Source organism: Plectrocnemia conspersa, unplaced genomic scaffold, assembly GCF_051122295.1.
Source record: "Plectrocnemia conspersa isolate PC_06_02 unplaced genomic scaffold, ASM5112229v1 ptg000013l, whole genome shotgun sequence".
In the NCBI taxonomy this organism is placed as follows: Eukaryota; Metazoa; Arthropoda; class Insecta; order Trichoptera; family Polycentropodidae; genus Plectrocnemia; species Plectrocnemia conspersa.
In genome coordinates, this window is record NW_028277177.1 from 1,370,115 (window position 1) to 1,383,985 (window position 13,871).

Here is a 13,871-nt window from a genome sequence, read left to right on the forward strand (position 1 = left end):
TATTTCAGTTTAAATATAACCGTTGAATGTTAAATACAGCTCGTGATCCATTAACGTTTTTCGGTTAAAGTATCGTCTCGCTAGAATCAAAGTGGGCTTTTATGGGTAAATATGCTTTAGAGAAAGTATTTACATATTTGCTTAGTCAATACATTTTGATTCAAAATGAAATTAATTAATATACATACAATAAAACGTTCTACCGTTATTTATGTTTATGTAACTTAATTAAATTTGCGGTCATGCGTGCATTATCGATGCATTTTGTGAACATTTTGAGGTCAAAAATCCGTAAACACTTTCTTCATGTGACCTACATATTTGTAAAGATTCTTGAATTGCAAGTCGATGATTCAATTACTTCACGACTTATTTTAAACATAAGTATGCAATTTAATTCATATAAAAATGTGCCGATTGAATATGTAAAGGTATTAAATAAGAAATAATAACGAGACAACTTTTATGTTAAAAATTTCTCTGCATTCAAATCTGACCTTTACACTAACAAAACTCTCGTTAAAAGTTTTTTGCTTTGAGCGATACAATTTATTTTTCCATAATTCAAGGGTTCTTTAAATAGCTCCCGGGGGATCAAGTTAAGATTTTAAATACAACTTTTGCGTTAGATTTGCGTCTAAAACATTTTTGAGGTATTACATTTATTTGATATCTCAAAGTTGTTTATATTCTTATTGGAAAAGTGTCGTATAAACAATAATAAAATATTTTATTAGGGACTTGAAAGTCTTTCAGGAAAGTGGATCGTAAAATATTAAATAAAATGTATAATAGAAGTGAAAGTATATAGAGATTTAGTATTGGATCAAATACAATAATTAAACTGAATTTGAATAGAGTTTGGATTACAATGATTCGCTTCGGCTTAAATTATGATTAAAAGCCATAAACGCCGTAAGATGTTTTAATTAGATAGACAACGTTTAACGATTTGTAAATATTTATGAATCGTAAAATGTCAATATTAACTAAAACTAGCGTCTAACAAAGTATTATTTATCTATGATGCCTAAGAAACAAGTTCAAGTTAATTTAACGGCCAATTTCCCAAATTTTGTTTCATCTTCGAGATCAGTTTCTCTTTTTAGTTAAAAAAAACTTGCTATTTAGTTTGATTTATTACGTTAAATTCACGTTTCACTAAAAAGGATGACGGAAATGCAGTCAAAATTTTTGTGATCAGAATTCTGATTTTTCAGCGCTTAAAAATCTTCATTCGAGTACAATTACGAAACTAGTTTTGTGCGAACGTTAATCCTAGTAAACACAAGTTTAAATTGATTTTCTTATAAGTTTTCTCTTATTGAATCATCATTGTTTTCAGAAATCTCTTTGGCTAGATCAAATAGATTGTTGAATACATTTTTAAATTATGCTCATGTAACCATAGTGCTTCTATGTGAAGTATAATAGCAATCTCTATTGAAGTCTTTGCCGTTCTCAATGCATAGCTGTTTCCAAACAATATATTGCTGTAGTAATACTACGTATTGTAATGAGGATGCAGGCGATCAATGTTGTCGATGAATCACACAATGCACAATGAATGTATTTGTCACCGACATTTTCAGCATTTTCTTATTGCCCACTCTTGCTCCATAACGCCTACAGAAGACGGGTGCGCCCACTTTTGAAATGGCACATCACTGGCACATTTACGCTAATTATTTTGTGCTAAAGATGCAACCATTAAAAGTAATTCTAAATCATACATAAACATATTCTTATTTAAAATGCACACGAAACGTTTATTAAATAATGATAATGGCGCACACTTCAAATAAAAGTGCATTATCCCACATAGATTGTTCTAGCTCCACTTAGCTATAGCCGAAAACATTATTGTTCTGGCGTAATCTGACGGCGCCGACAGAATTGTATTATTTTTGACGTGAATTTTTGCCTTCTGAGAAATGATAATTGTTTTTTCGCTCTCCTATTGTCCAAAACTCGGTTTGAAAATACTTTGATCAGCCTTTTTATATTAAAATTTCATAGTAATATCAATAATCATATTTTTAAAACATGTGTAAATATGTGAGATGCGATGTCTGTCTGTACTTATTCTTTCGCTTATATTCCTCTGAGAGATGAGTTGATTTATATTGTATTTTATACTTGACCTAATGAAAGTTCCAAAACTATAATTAGTTTATAAGGAAATAGAATGGTAATTAGTTATATATAACTATAATTTGTATAATTCAGCTGGTGCAATTATTGATTTTTCGTTATTTCTTTGCTGCTTCCCAGTGGCGTAGCTAAGGTATGTGCCGCCCAGGGCGATCCTTAAAATTGCCGCCCCCCCCCCATACATTTTTTGCAGGGTCATAAAATCAGCATTTCTTAAAATAATAAATTGGTTACTATTAAGCTTTTATTATTCGTGGATTTATATATGCTTTAGTGCATTCAGGGTTAAGAACTACACTAGATGGTCGTATCGCGAATATGCCGCCCCCAAGCAAGTGCCGCCCGGGGCAGCCCGCCTCCTCCGCCCCCCCTAGGATTGAGTTTGTCAAGTTAAGTTTCAACAACAGCTTAGATCAGTACATCATTTCACTATCGCCTATCTGTCAAATTCAATTTTCAATGAAACCTAATCAGCTCCTCATAGCTGTTATCTCAAACAAGATGGCTCTCTCAGATGCTATGTATTATATATTGCAGATCTTCACAGGATGTTGATCGAGAAAAAGCTGGCGGTTGAATTCTTAGATGTTCTCTTCTCAACGGCGAATCAACTTATTGACGTGGAATTTCCATAGAATCCGATATAAAACTAGAGAACTGGAACTACTGATTGGTGAGTACAAAAATGATATTATCGAACGTTAACATATTCATCCCCAACGTCTTCGGAGGGACCGTCTCTCAAAACCGGGCGAATGAGTCGCGATATTTGTAAATAAATCACCAAACAACCGTCGCGATGCAAATTAAACATTAAAATAGGATATTAATAACTGTCTGGATGTGAATTACACTGTAATGATCTTGATGCGGTGTTTGGTTTTGGGGATTCTGTGATTTTAACTGGAGATTTCAACGCCAGACACGTGCATTGGAATTGTTCCGTTGCGAATCAATCCAGAACGACGCTTTTTTACTACATGCGCAATACGCATATAACTTTAAACTTTCCAAAAATATTAATTTAATAACAGAATGACAGTGTCAATTTTAGATATTGTGTTAGTTAAATGTCATGCTCATATCTTAGATATGTAATGCATTCAGGCTATGTATTCGGATCACTTTCCTGTGTTTTTACACTGGAGAATGAGACTGAAGCAGTGGCGTAGCTAGGGTATTTGCTGCCCAGGGCGATCCTTAAAATTTTCGCCCCCCCCCCCTTAAATTTTTAAAATAATAAATTGGTTATTATTAAGCTCTTGTTATTCGTGGATTTGTGTATGTTTTAGTACATTCAGAGTTAAGAACTACACTAGACGGTCGTATCGCGAATATGCCGCCTCCAAGCAAGTGCCGCCCGGGGCGGCCCGCCCCCTCATAGCTATGCCACTGGGCTGAAGCTATCCATAGAATTGTCTTTGATTATAAAAATGCTGATTGGAAAGGTTTCGAGAGTATTGTCGGACATTAAAACTATTGACGTAGATATTATTTATTGAACATAATTAGCATTTCATAATTATTGAATTAATTAAAATTCAAAATAATATGAGAAAGCAATGGCAAAAAATAAATCTCCGTAATTAAAAACTTTCTGAGCATTAAAAACGAAGCGTGGTTGCGTAAACTTGATAAGCTTAATCAGGAGGTATTAGTTATGGAAAGTTACTAAATCGCTTGAAAACAAATACCCAGAAATTCCACGGTTAAAAACTGAAAATGCATAGCTGACACAGATCTGGGTAAGGTAGAAATGTTAGCTGTTAGCTTTTTCTGTATTGTACGAATTTACTAAAAAAAATAATATCAAAGTAAATAGATCAATAAGAAAAATATAATCATCCGCGAAAGTTATTGATTTAATTCGCAAAATAAGCTCACAAGAAATTTTGTTAAAATGTTATTAACAACTTGAAAAATAAAAAAATCCTAGAATTGCCAGCTTAGATAACGCGTTGATAAAACACCTTCCTATAATTCTGGGCCTGATTTGATTCCTAATTTAATTTTGAAGGGTTGATCTAATTTTTTTTATCTAATGTACGGTTACGATACAGCCATTTTACGGCCATTTTACGGCCATTTTACGGCCTTAAACCAATCGCGAATACATTACAAAAATCTTTTGAAATCCTAAATAAATATTTTAAGAGACGTCTCTCCTAAATGAAGAGAGCGATAACTTATAGTGGAAAATAACTTACACCTGGACTTCAAGCTTTAATTTGATAAACATATTTTGGAACTTTGGGCTTTTCGCTATTGAGGCCATTAGACCGATATTTAATAGAAAATGTGTGTTACTATAAAAAATAAAATAATACTATTTTTTTCTTAATTATAAGTTATTTAAAACAAAGCTATAAAAATATATATATATATATATATATAATACACATTTTTATACTAATTTAAAAAAATTAGTCTTCAAATACCAATCGTTAAAGAACACTGTCATTTTCATACTAGAAATTTAATTTCATACACTAATTTAATGTATCGTTGACTATGATCAAAACAACCCTTAATTTAAATTCAAGCACATTATGCTTATGACAACATATCAATAATTCTAGTTCGCTAATGAAATGTACTCAAATTATCGCTTAATTTCTTATTTTTTTATGCTTGAATTGTAAAATGTTTTTTTTAATTTTTTCCCTTGAATCATAACCACAAACGCTTAGTTTTATATCTTATTTTTTATTAAATATAGCTAAGAACTAATTATGAAAATAATTAGGCATGAAAATAGTTGTAAAAAATATATAATTAATATGCCTGTAAAATTATTTATGTTATTAAAATAAACATTTAAAAAAATGTTACATTGTGAATTGATTATTATTCTCTATTATATGTTAAAGACTTATCAAGTTAGTTTTATATTACATAAATTGGACCAGCTCCTCATAGCTATCACTTAAATCATCTTTCTTGTGGTTGTATTATAAACTAACTATGTTTTATTTAATTTTTGCTAAAATTTAACTCTATACTTAATGTATAGATCTTTATGATTTTGCTCTCTTTTCTCCTCTAGAAGATTTAATTTACCTGGCGCAAGTAATGTATCAAGGCATACGTGACTCGTGAGACGAATCCGAAAAGTAATTGTAAAATACTCTTCATTATCGACCTTGTTACAAAGTATTACATATAAATGCGTATCATGAGAGCATTCTCAGTACCGTTATAAGAAAAGAATCTAAACACGCTATAAATCTCATTATTGATCCCTTGTTATTAAACAGGTAGTTCTGTATACGGAACCATTTTGGGCTTTGTTTATTTTTTGACTTATCTTAACCCAAGTTTAAGGTCAGCTCACTTGCACCGGCCTCTAACGGAGAGTCAATCGAAAGACCAATATTGAAATAACTCGCTGACCTGCTCCACATACTCCGATACAACTGCCGGACAATGTTTGACAGATATTTAATCGAAATGTTTTTTTTAACGGCCGTTTTCGCCATTAGACGTTAATATAGGAATCGAATTGTTAAAGGTGTTTATGATATGTCCATAAAAGTATTGTGAATTTATACATTGAAAGTTTTTTCCGCGTTCAGGTTGAATGTATGAAATTGGTGTCACTCTTATAATTGCCAATATAAATTTTGATTATGTCGCCATAAGCAGTGAAAACGAACGTAAAATGTTAATTTTAGCATCTGTAATTAAAGATAAATTTGACGGTAATTACTCGCTCATTTGCTTCATACGATCTTATCAGCAGATAAAGAGGAAATCGAATTTTTTAATACTAGTGACTTTTTTAGCAGAAGCTTTAAATTTATGTCGCAGAAAAAATGCAATTGATAGCTTAAAATATATTTTGATACATGTTAACATGAACATAGGACAGATACTGTTATTTTTAGAATTTTTAGAAATAAATGCACATTTGCTTTCTGTTTAAAAAAACGATTTGTGAGTTCTTAAATATACTAGAGTATCATTATATTAATAAACAATGTTTCAAAGCTTTAAGCTAACTCAATAGCCGATGCAAATTAACATATCAGACATATTATTTTGGATTTTGATCAAAAAAAGTTTGATTGATCATCGCCCATATTTTATACCATGTTATTGATTGAGTTTATGGGAATGGAGCTTGTTAAGATATAGAAATTTTTATTTTGAGGAAAACTTGTTAATTTCTAAAACGAACCGGACCTTACGACTACATGTTGTATATTACTTTTATTTTTCCGTTAATTTATTCAGATCTCCAAGAACGTGAGATGTTTCTAGTAATGAAAACTTTTATTTTTTCTGCAGCTTATTTAAATTTCGCACAATTAAATTAGCATAATCGAGTCGTTTTTTTACAACTAACTTTCCTTCGTACAATACACGATATTGATTCAACTTAACGACCGCCAAGAGCACATATTCTGAAGGAATAATAGCACAGTAATTACTGAATGATAAGCGTAAAAATCCGGTGAGTTTATTGTAGCCATTGGAAATATGGCACGCTTGTATATGTTCACACAATTATCGCAAACTACTTTTCAATTTAAACAGCTCAATATTTACGAACAAATAATCTAAAAAGCTTGTTAATTCGACTATCGCGATGATACGGTCACCGTACGTACAAAAGAGATTTTCCTAGAAAACATGTATGTCACACATTTGAGGCACCGCCCTATGTGTACCATAAAAAGCTTTAAAAGCATTGTTTCAAATACCTTCCTCAAGATCTAACTATTTTATTTACTCCATTGATGATATAAATTAATAGATTGAATTGAAATAATTCGACATTTAAAAAAATTAAAATTGAAAAAAAAAACTTTCATGGCAATTTCAGTAAGCTTTGATATATATCCAAAATGAAGCTAGTTTTAAAAACCATTTTTAAATACTTTAAAGCAGCTACATCCAACAGTTTATCTTGTAAATTGATATTCTTGCAAAGTGAAACTCAAAACGGTTAATTAATTCAGTCAAGTGTTCAGTAATGACTTTTCCTATATATAATGCAGTCGTCTAATGCCTGCACTACTCTCTCTGAAAATTGTCCGAACCAAAGATACAACTGAAGTCGGCCCAAACCTACGACTTCGAGTAAGCGACCACACTGCCGAAAATTTCATATGTCGTCCGGACGGCGGCTTCTGTCACGTACAGCTGGCGCGCGATCGAAAAATGTGCCAAACAATCGCAATTTTTAAATTTTCATATTATTAAAATTACGCTACTGATAATTATAAAAGTTTGTGTGAGCACTTACCAATACAATATCAGTGAAAACTTTTCGGTCGTAAATATTCAATTTACGCAAAATCTTTGTCGGCTTTTGAAAAATCCCATAAGGCATAAAAATGATACTTCAGAATACGAACACCACATCTGTGATTATCCTAGAATTTGTCGCCATCGATTCTAAATAAGAATTCGTTATGGTGTGACATTTATATAAACCGATCTAGGAAAATACATAACGATTTCATAACGAAACGATTTTTTAACAAAATCAAGTGCCAGTAATAATTTTTAAATTATGTAATTTTATATGAAAAAAAATATAATAACGATATCTATTAGAAGAATATACTATCAAAAATATAATTAATCCCTTTTGGTGCCCTAAAATATTCAAAGAAGTTGAAGTCCCTGATAAGCACGTGGTATTATAACTTGCCCACGTGACCACGATGCAGCGCTCGACATGCGTGTTAACCATAGGACGCCTACGCGCATACTGAAATTGAACCGAGTTACTCGTTCTATCTCAGTTTGTGAAACACCATATAATTATCTCTCTCACTGTCGTCACTTAACACGCGAGAGAACAAAAGGGGAAGTATCTCACCGCTGGCGCTCGAAAAAGCAGACTTCGGTCCGTTTGCCGACAATGTTCGGAAGCGCTCGAAGCTGGCCTAGTTGACTGAATTACCTCTACTTTACCTCCCGTTCTCGGTAACCTCGAACAACTTCCGAGAGATTTTAGAGCGGGCAGAACCGAACTCGACCGAAGTAAGCCACTATATTCTCCGTCCTTGGCCAACCTTGGCCAACCTTAGCCAACTTCCAGAGAGTGTAGTGCAGGCATAATGGTTTGCTATTTCTGCTATATAATACAATACGTAGAGATCGAAATCTTTTTACATCAACAAACTATATAGAATTCTTTGTAAAAAAATCCAATCGTTCGAAAATTATGGATTCATTTTCAGTTCAAAAGAATACAATCTAATGCGAGTAGTTTATGACCTTTAAAATGTTAAATAGTTGAGATAGAGATGCGTCAGCTGCATATGGGATAGAAAGAAAACTTACATTCGATGACGAATAGATATCGCTAAAAATGAAAGTGTGCTGAACCGGGTATAAAAACAAAAAAATAACTAAAACACAAAAGTAAAAGTCATTAATGATGTCTAGAGATCGCTGATAGATTCCAATTAGGATCTTCCACTTCCTCTACCCATTTTGTATATTGAATTGAAACGCTTCAGAGAACTGGAATATATGATTTGGTTACATATTAATCTAATCTTCCAATCGATTGACATATTTTATCATTTTTAACACTAGATTTAGAACACACTGATTCTTTTTTTGAACTTAATCTGAAGCTTCTATTTTCATGTCCCGAATCTTCAAGCACTAATCATAGGCATCATCGGCCAAACATCCGAGTGCGTGCTATTACACGTTTCCTATTTTAAATTTCAAATTCTTTTTGCCAATTCAGGTGCCTACGTGACCGAAAGACTTAAAATCTTGCAGGTCTAAACCTGGTAAGTATTCCGAATATTGTTTTAATCGCTCGGAATGGCGTCTCACTATTGATGCGACACGTAATTCCAGTTCTTTCCTGCGTCCTCAATTTCATATCTGGTTTTTAAGATGCATTCAGCGATACTTGCTCGCCTATATCGGTTACGTGTCGACTAACTACCCGAATTAGTTCCGTTGATTTTTTTCTGCAGTCCAGTTTTTTGAGGTTATGTATGCAGACGAACGGTACACCTGTTCGATTCGAGGATTTTCAGCGCTCGGAGCAAAATCTAGATTTTTTATGTCGCATAAACTATAACATTTAAAAGGGGAGGGTGAGCTCTCAATAAATGAGCACGTAGCGTTAAATTAATGTTATTTATACATTTTTAATACAAGGATATACAACTGGATCACTGTTGATGTGTTAAGTGTTATGAGATAAAATTTTATCGACGCTATATATATATATATCGTATACAAAAAAAAATTCTTAGAAGGTCTGAGACACAAATTAATTTATTACAATCATAACTTTTAGCAGATGCTTGCGTCTAATTTTGACGCAACAATTATAGATGATCACGACAATTTTGATTTTTTACATAGTCCTACAAACAATTGTATTATTTATTTAAATTTTACGAAAATATTTAGCATCTCAATGTTGTACTAAATCAAATTTTATTTGCAAGTATTACATAACCTAACTACTATGGATTGGTAATGTACGGCTCGCGTGCCGAATCTGGCGCACCAGGAGAAAAAGTTTGAATTGCAGTTTCAAACTTATTATATTAATTTCAGCGTTATGATGATCGAATAATCCTTTATTATTTGGCACCGACCTTCTTAATTGTTTAATGGTTTTTACTAGTGTTTTGAAACTGTTAATGTATCCCGTATATACATCGTATACAAAAAACAGTTCCCAGAAAGTCTGAGAGACACAAATAAATAAATTATTTTAATTAGCTTTTAACAAATCTTTGCGATTCATTTTGACGCAACGATTACAGATGATCCCGACAATTCAATTTTATTTTTATTAAAATAAACTAATAAAATACATTGTGTTGCGAGATTTTTTTAATAAAAAAATTAATATTCACTATAAAAGGAGCGATCTTAAATATGATAAATAAAGTTATTGGAACATTATTAATTTTATAAGTTAATAAAATTAAAGATGCCATTAGAGCAAGACATGAAGTATAATAAAAAATACAATGTAATAGCGATAATATAATAATAATAAAATAACAAGGTTATCGACCTACTACAGTGCAAAAATTTTAGAACATGAAAAAAAGTAATTAATTGTATATGTCACAAAATGTTTTATTAAGCACTACTATAAAAACACTGTTTCCAATTTAAATTAAGCCCTTAGGAATATTTTGATTAAAACTCTATTTTAAAGACTGAAATATCATATTTATATTATTCATAAACACGTGCATTCTGATAGATATCCTATTTTTAAGCAAAGTGATGGTGAAAATATGAATATATGACTAATGTTCGAGAAAGTATACTATTGTAGAATATATAATTTTTTTAATATTTTCCAATTATCCATTTAGAGTCTCCTCACTTTTAATCAAATCTTAACAAAGGATACTAATATATAAAACGTTTGAAAGCCATTGCATACAAATGAACGTTGTTCGCTTAGTCACGTTAACCCCAAAAATCATCCCCTTTGTGTGCAAATTAATGCTGATTGAGGCAATTGAATATGTATGTGAATTAACCAGGCACTTTATCGTGCGAGAGGTAAATTTGCAAGGATGCTCGCTTCTAATTAAATTATTAATTAGTGGTAGTCAAATAGTACGTATTTATTTAGCGATTTATACTGTAACGTTATTAAAAAAGACATCCATTACTTTCAAACAAGTGTTGTTGACAAGCTGTCATCTTTGTGTCATGGTGTCACATTCTGTCATTGATCAAGAACAAGATCCGGTAGTACCTAGTTTTTAGAACACGAATCATGGTGTAATATAAACGGTTTATCTTAACTATTATTTAACAGTACTTGGAAAAATGTATTATATTGCCTAGAAAGTTTTTTTTTTACTATCATATAGAAATATGTATAATATATACTGACCGAGATCATGTTTTAGAGATAATCATACAGATAAGAACAATTCGTATAATAAAAACATTTTCAAGGAAACGTATTATACGTTTTAAATCGACGGTTCTCAAACATTTTCAATGACCCACTTTCTAGAACGACAAATTCTAAATAAAATATTTGAAGTCAGTTTGCGTATATTCTTTAAAATAATATATTTTCGCAGACAAAAGATCATTACTTTAAAAATATGTTTATTTTTTAATATTTAATTTACTTTTATGGCAAAGAAGAAGACAGTTTTGCTCTTTCTATATTAAATTTCCATTAAAGTTTAAAATCTAATGTTCAAAATACTTTGCCATTTCATGCATTGATTCTACAATTTTATTTTTGATAGTTGATGTTATAATAATTTTTATTCTTAGAGTAAATATAATCACAACATTTTTATCATATCACATTAAAATTAATTTAACCTTATTTTTAAGTTTAACTATTGAACTATGTTATTTTCTGACTTTTTTTTCAAATCGCTCATTAAACAATATCAGACCTAGAATTGAACTTTGAAGTACTCCTGTATCTAACAATAACATAGAACTTTACTTAACATAAAGTGGATGGGTGAATAGTATTATGCCTCACCTAGTTATTAACTCTGTAAAATTGACGTTAAAAAATCGTTGGATTTTTAACGCTATAAATATAGTTAAAATTCTTTACGGGCGCAACTTGAGCATGTCATAAGAATATAAAGTGTACGGTGGAATGTATCTCTGTTCTTCTTTAGTATATATATGATTTGGCTTATCTGGCATATATCTTACACTATATTAGATTGATCTTTCCATTCAAGGTCATTGAATTTTACAAGTTTTCTTGTCTAAATTGCCAATCGAATGTTGGTTTCAAGATTTGATATCAACATTTTTTTATCAAAGTGCTTGATCAAGATGAAGTTGAAATATAAATCCTTATTTTTTATGAATATCTGCGAACAGTATCAAAGATGCTTACCTAACCAATGATGTACTAATTGATCCTATGGACAAAGCATTTACATAGGATACATGGGATTTAACTATTTTTATTATTCTCAAAGAATTCTAGTGCTCACAGATTTTTTAATATAAAATCTTATTAGAATTTTGATTTTAAAATAAAAGTTATTTGCAACGCAGTGTCCTGTGAAATGCATACCTAATATTTAGACATTTCTAAGTCATAAATATTTATTTGCATTATATTTTATTTACTTATTGTAGTTTTGTAATGACATTGGAAAAAAAAAATTTTGGTAATTTTTTATGAAAATATTTAGTTTTATTGATTTTTAATATGTTATTTGCAACCTTTTCATTTATAACTTCCTTTTTTCTAACAGTGTTTTATTTTTTTAAATAAATAAACATTTTATATAATGACAAAAGTTTAATTCATTGAAAAAAATAATTTATTTTAATTATTTATTACGATATTCATCCGTGAGATTAGAAAAATCTAAAAAAACCTGAACTTTGGAGATCGATTCGAATTATAATTTTATAAAAATTACTAATTCTGATATTACAGATACGATAGTAATTAAAAAAACACTAGAATTCATATGGGATTCGACCCCATATCTTCCAGGTATTATTATTCACCGTTTATCTCTCACAAGTCACTTTACTAAGTTTCACATATTCTACATATTCTCATGGTTTTGACAGAAAAGTCTTAAATTTTGCGATTAGATGTCGAATATGCTGGGTTTTGTTATGCGATGCTATAACAATATATTTCCGATTCACTTTCAACACAATACGTTTGTTGCGTTTATCAAAAAAACATTTAATCACAAAATAGAGGTGCCATCAGTAGGTATAAAAACGGTCAAAAAGCTTTTAGCAACATTTAAAAATCCAAATATTATGTTATTAAATCTTAAGCTCTGGTGATAAAGTCAGTCGGCATACGTCTAAGCCAAAAATAATGTGTTTTTTTTTTTGTAAAATGTGGCATTAATGCGAGAAAACCTTATACGTATGTTTTACTTTCGAGTGTATGTACCAGTATTGATGTAGCGTGTATTTTTTTGATTACTGAGAGATGATGTCAACAATCAGTCGTTGCACGTTTTTTTTTAGTAGAGAGTCACGATTGCGTACCTTATTCTTAACTAGGGATTGCAATACCGGTAATACCGGAATTGAGCCAAAAACTGACGTTCAGTTTATTACAAAATAAAATACCGGTAAAAAAAATATTTTTTAAATCCGTACATATTATTTGTTGAAAACGATATCTAAATGGTTTAGAACTACGAAAACGAGGATGGCAATATTGCTTGAAAGCAAAAGCGTATAATAAAATGATGCTCATTGAAGGGGACTAACCCAAGTAGTTCGATATCGAAGTAGATCATAGGGTAGAATATCAGACCACCCTACCTATGCAAAAAAATCCAGCAAATTTAACTTTACATATTTGATATTTTTGTATTTTTGCATATGCACGAGATATCAATATAAAAGGAATAAAATTGTTAAATCGCAAAAAAATCTAGCGGTACCTAACTGTTATTTAACAAAGAATTTACCGCGCTCTTTTTATGATAGGGATGGCTGGCGAAGTGAAAACTAAAGCAGATATTGCATACACGAAATTTTTTCTACTATTTGTACACTTTTATCTCAATTCAGATATATTTTCACTTAAATAGTTCACGGAATATGCTTTACTAAACATCTACGTTAAATATTAGCAATAAGTAAAATTGCGCAAAATGTTTTTTTTTTTAATATTATATTTATTATATTTTTTTTTAATATTAAATTATTTTATTATTAAATATTATTGCGATTTTCTAAAATCGATATTGAATTTGCAATATTATATA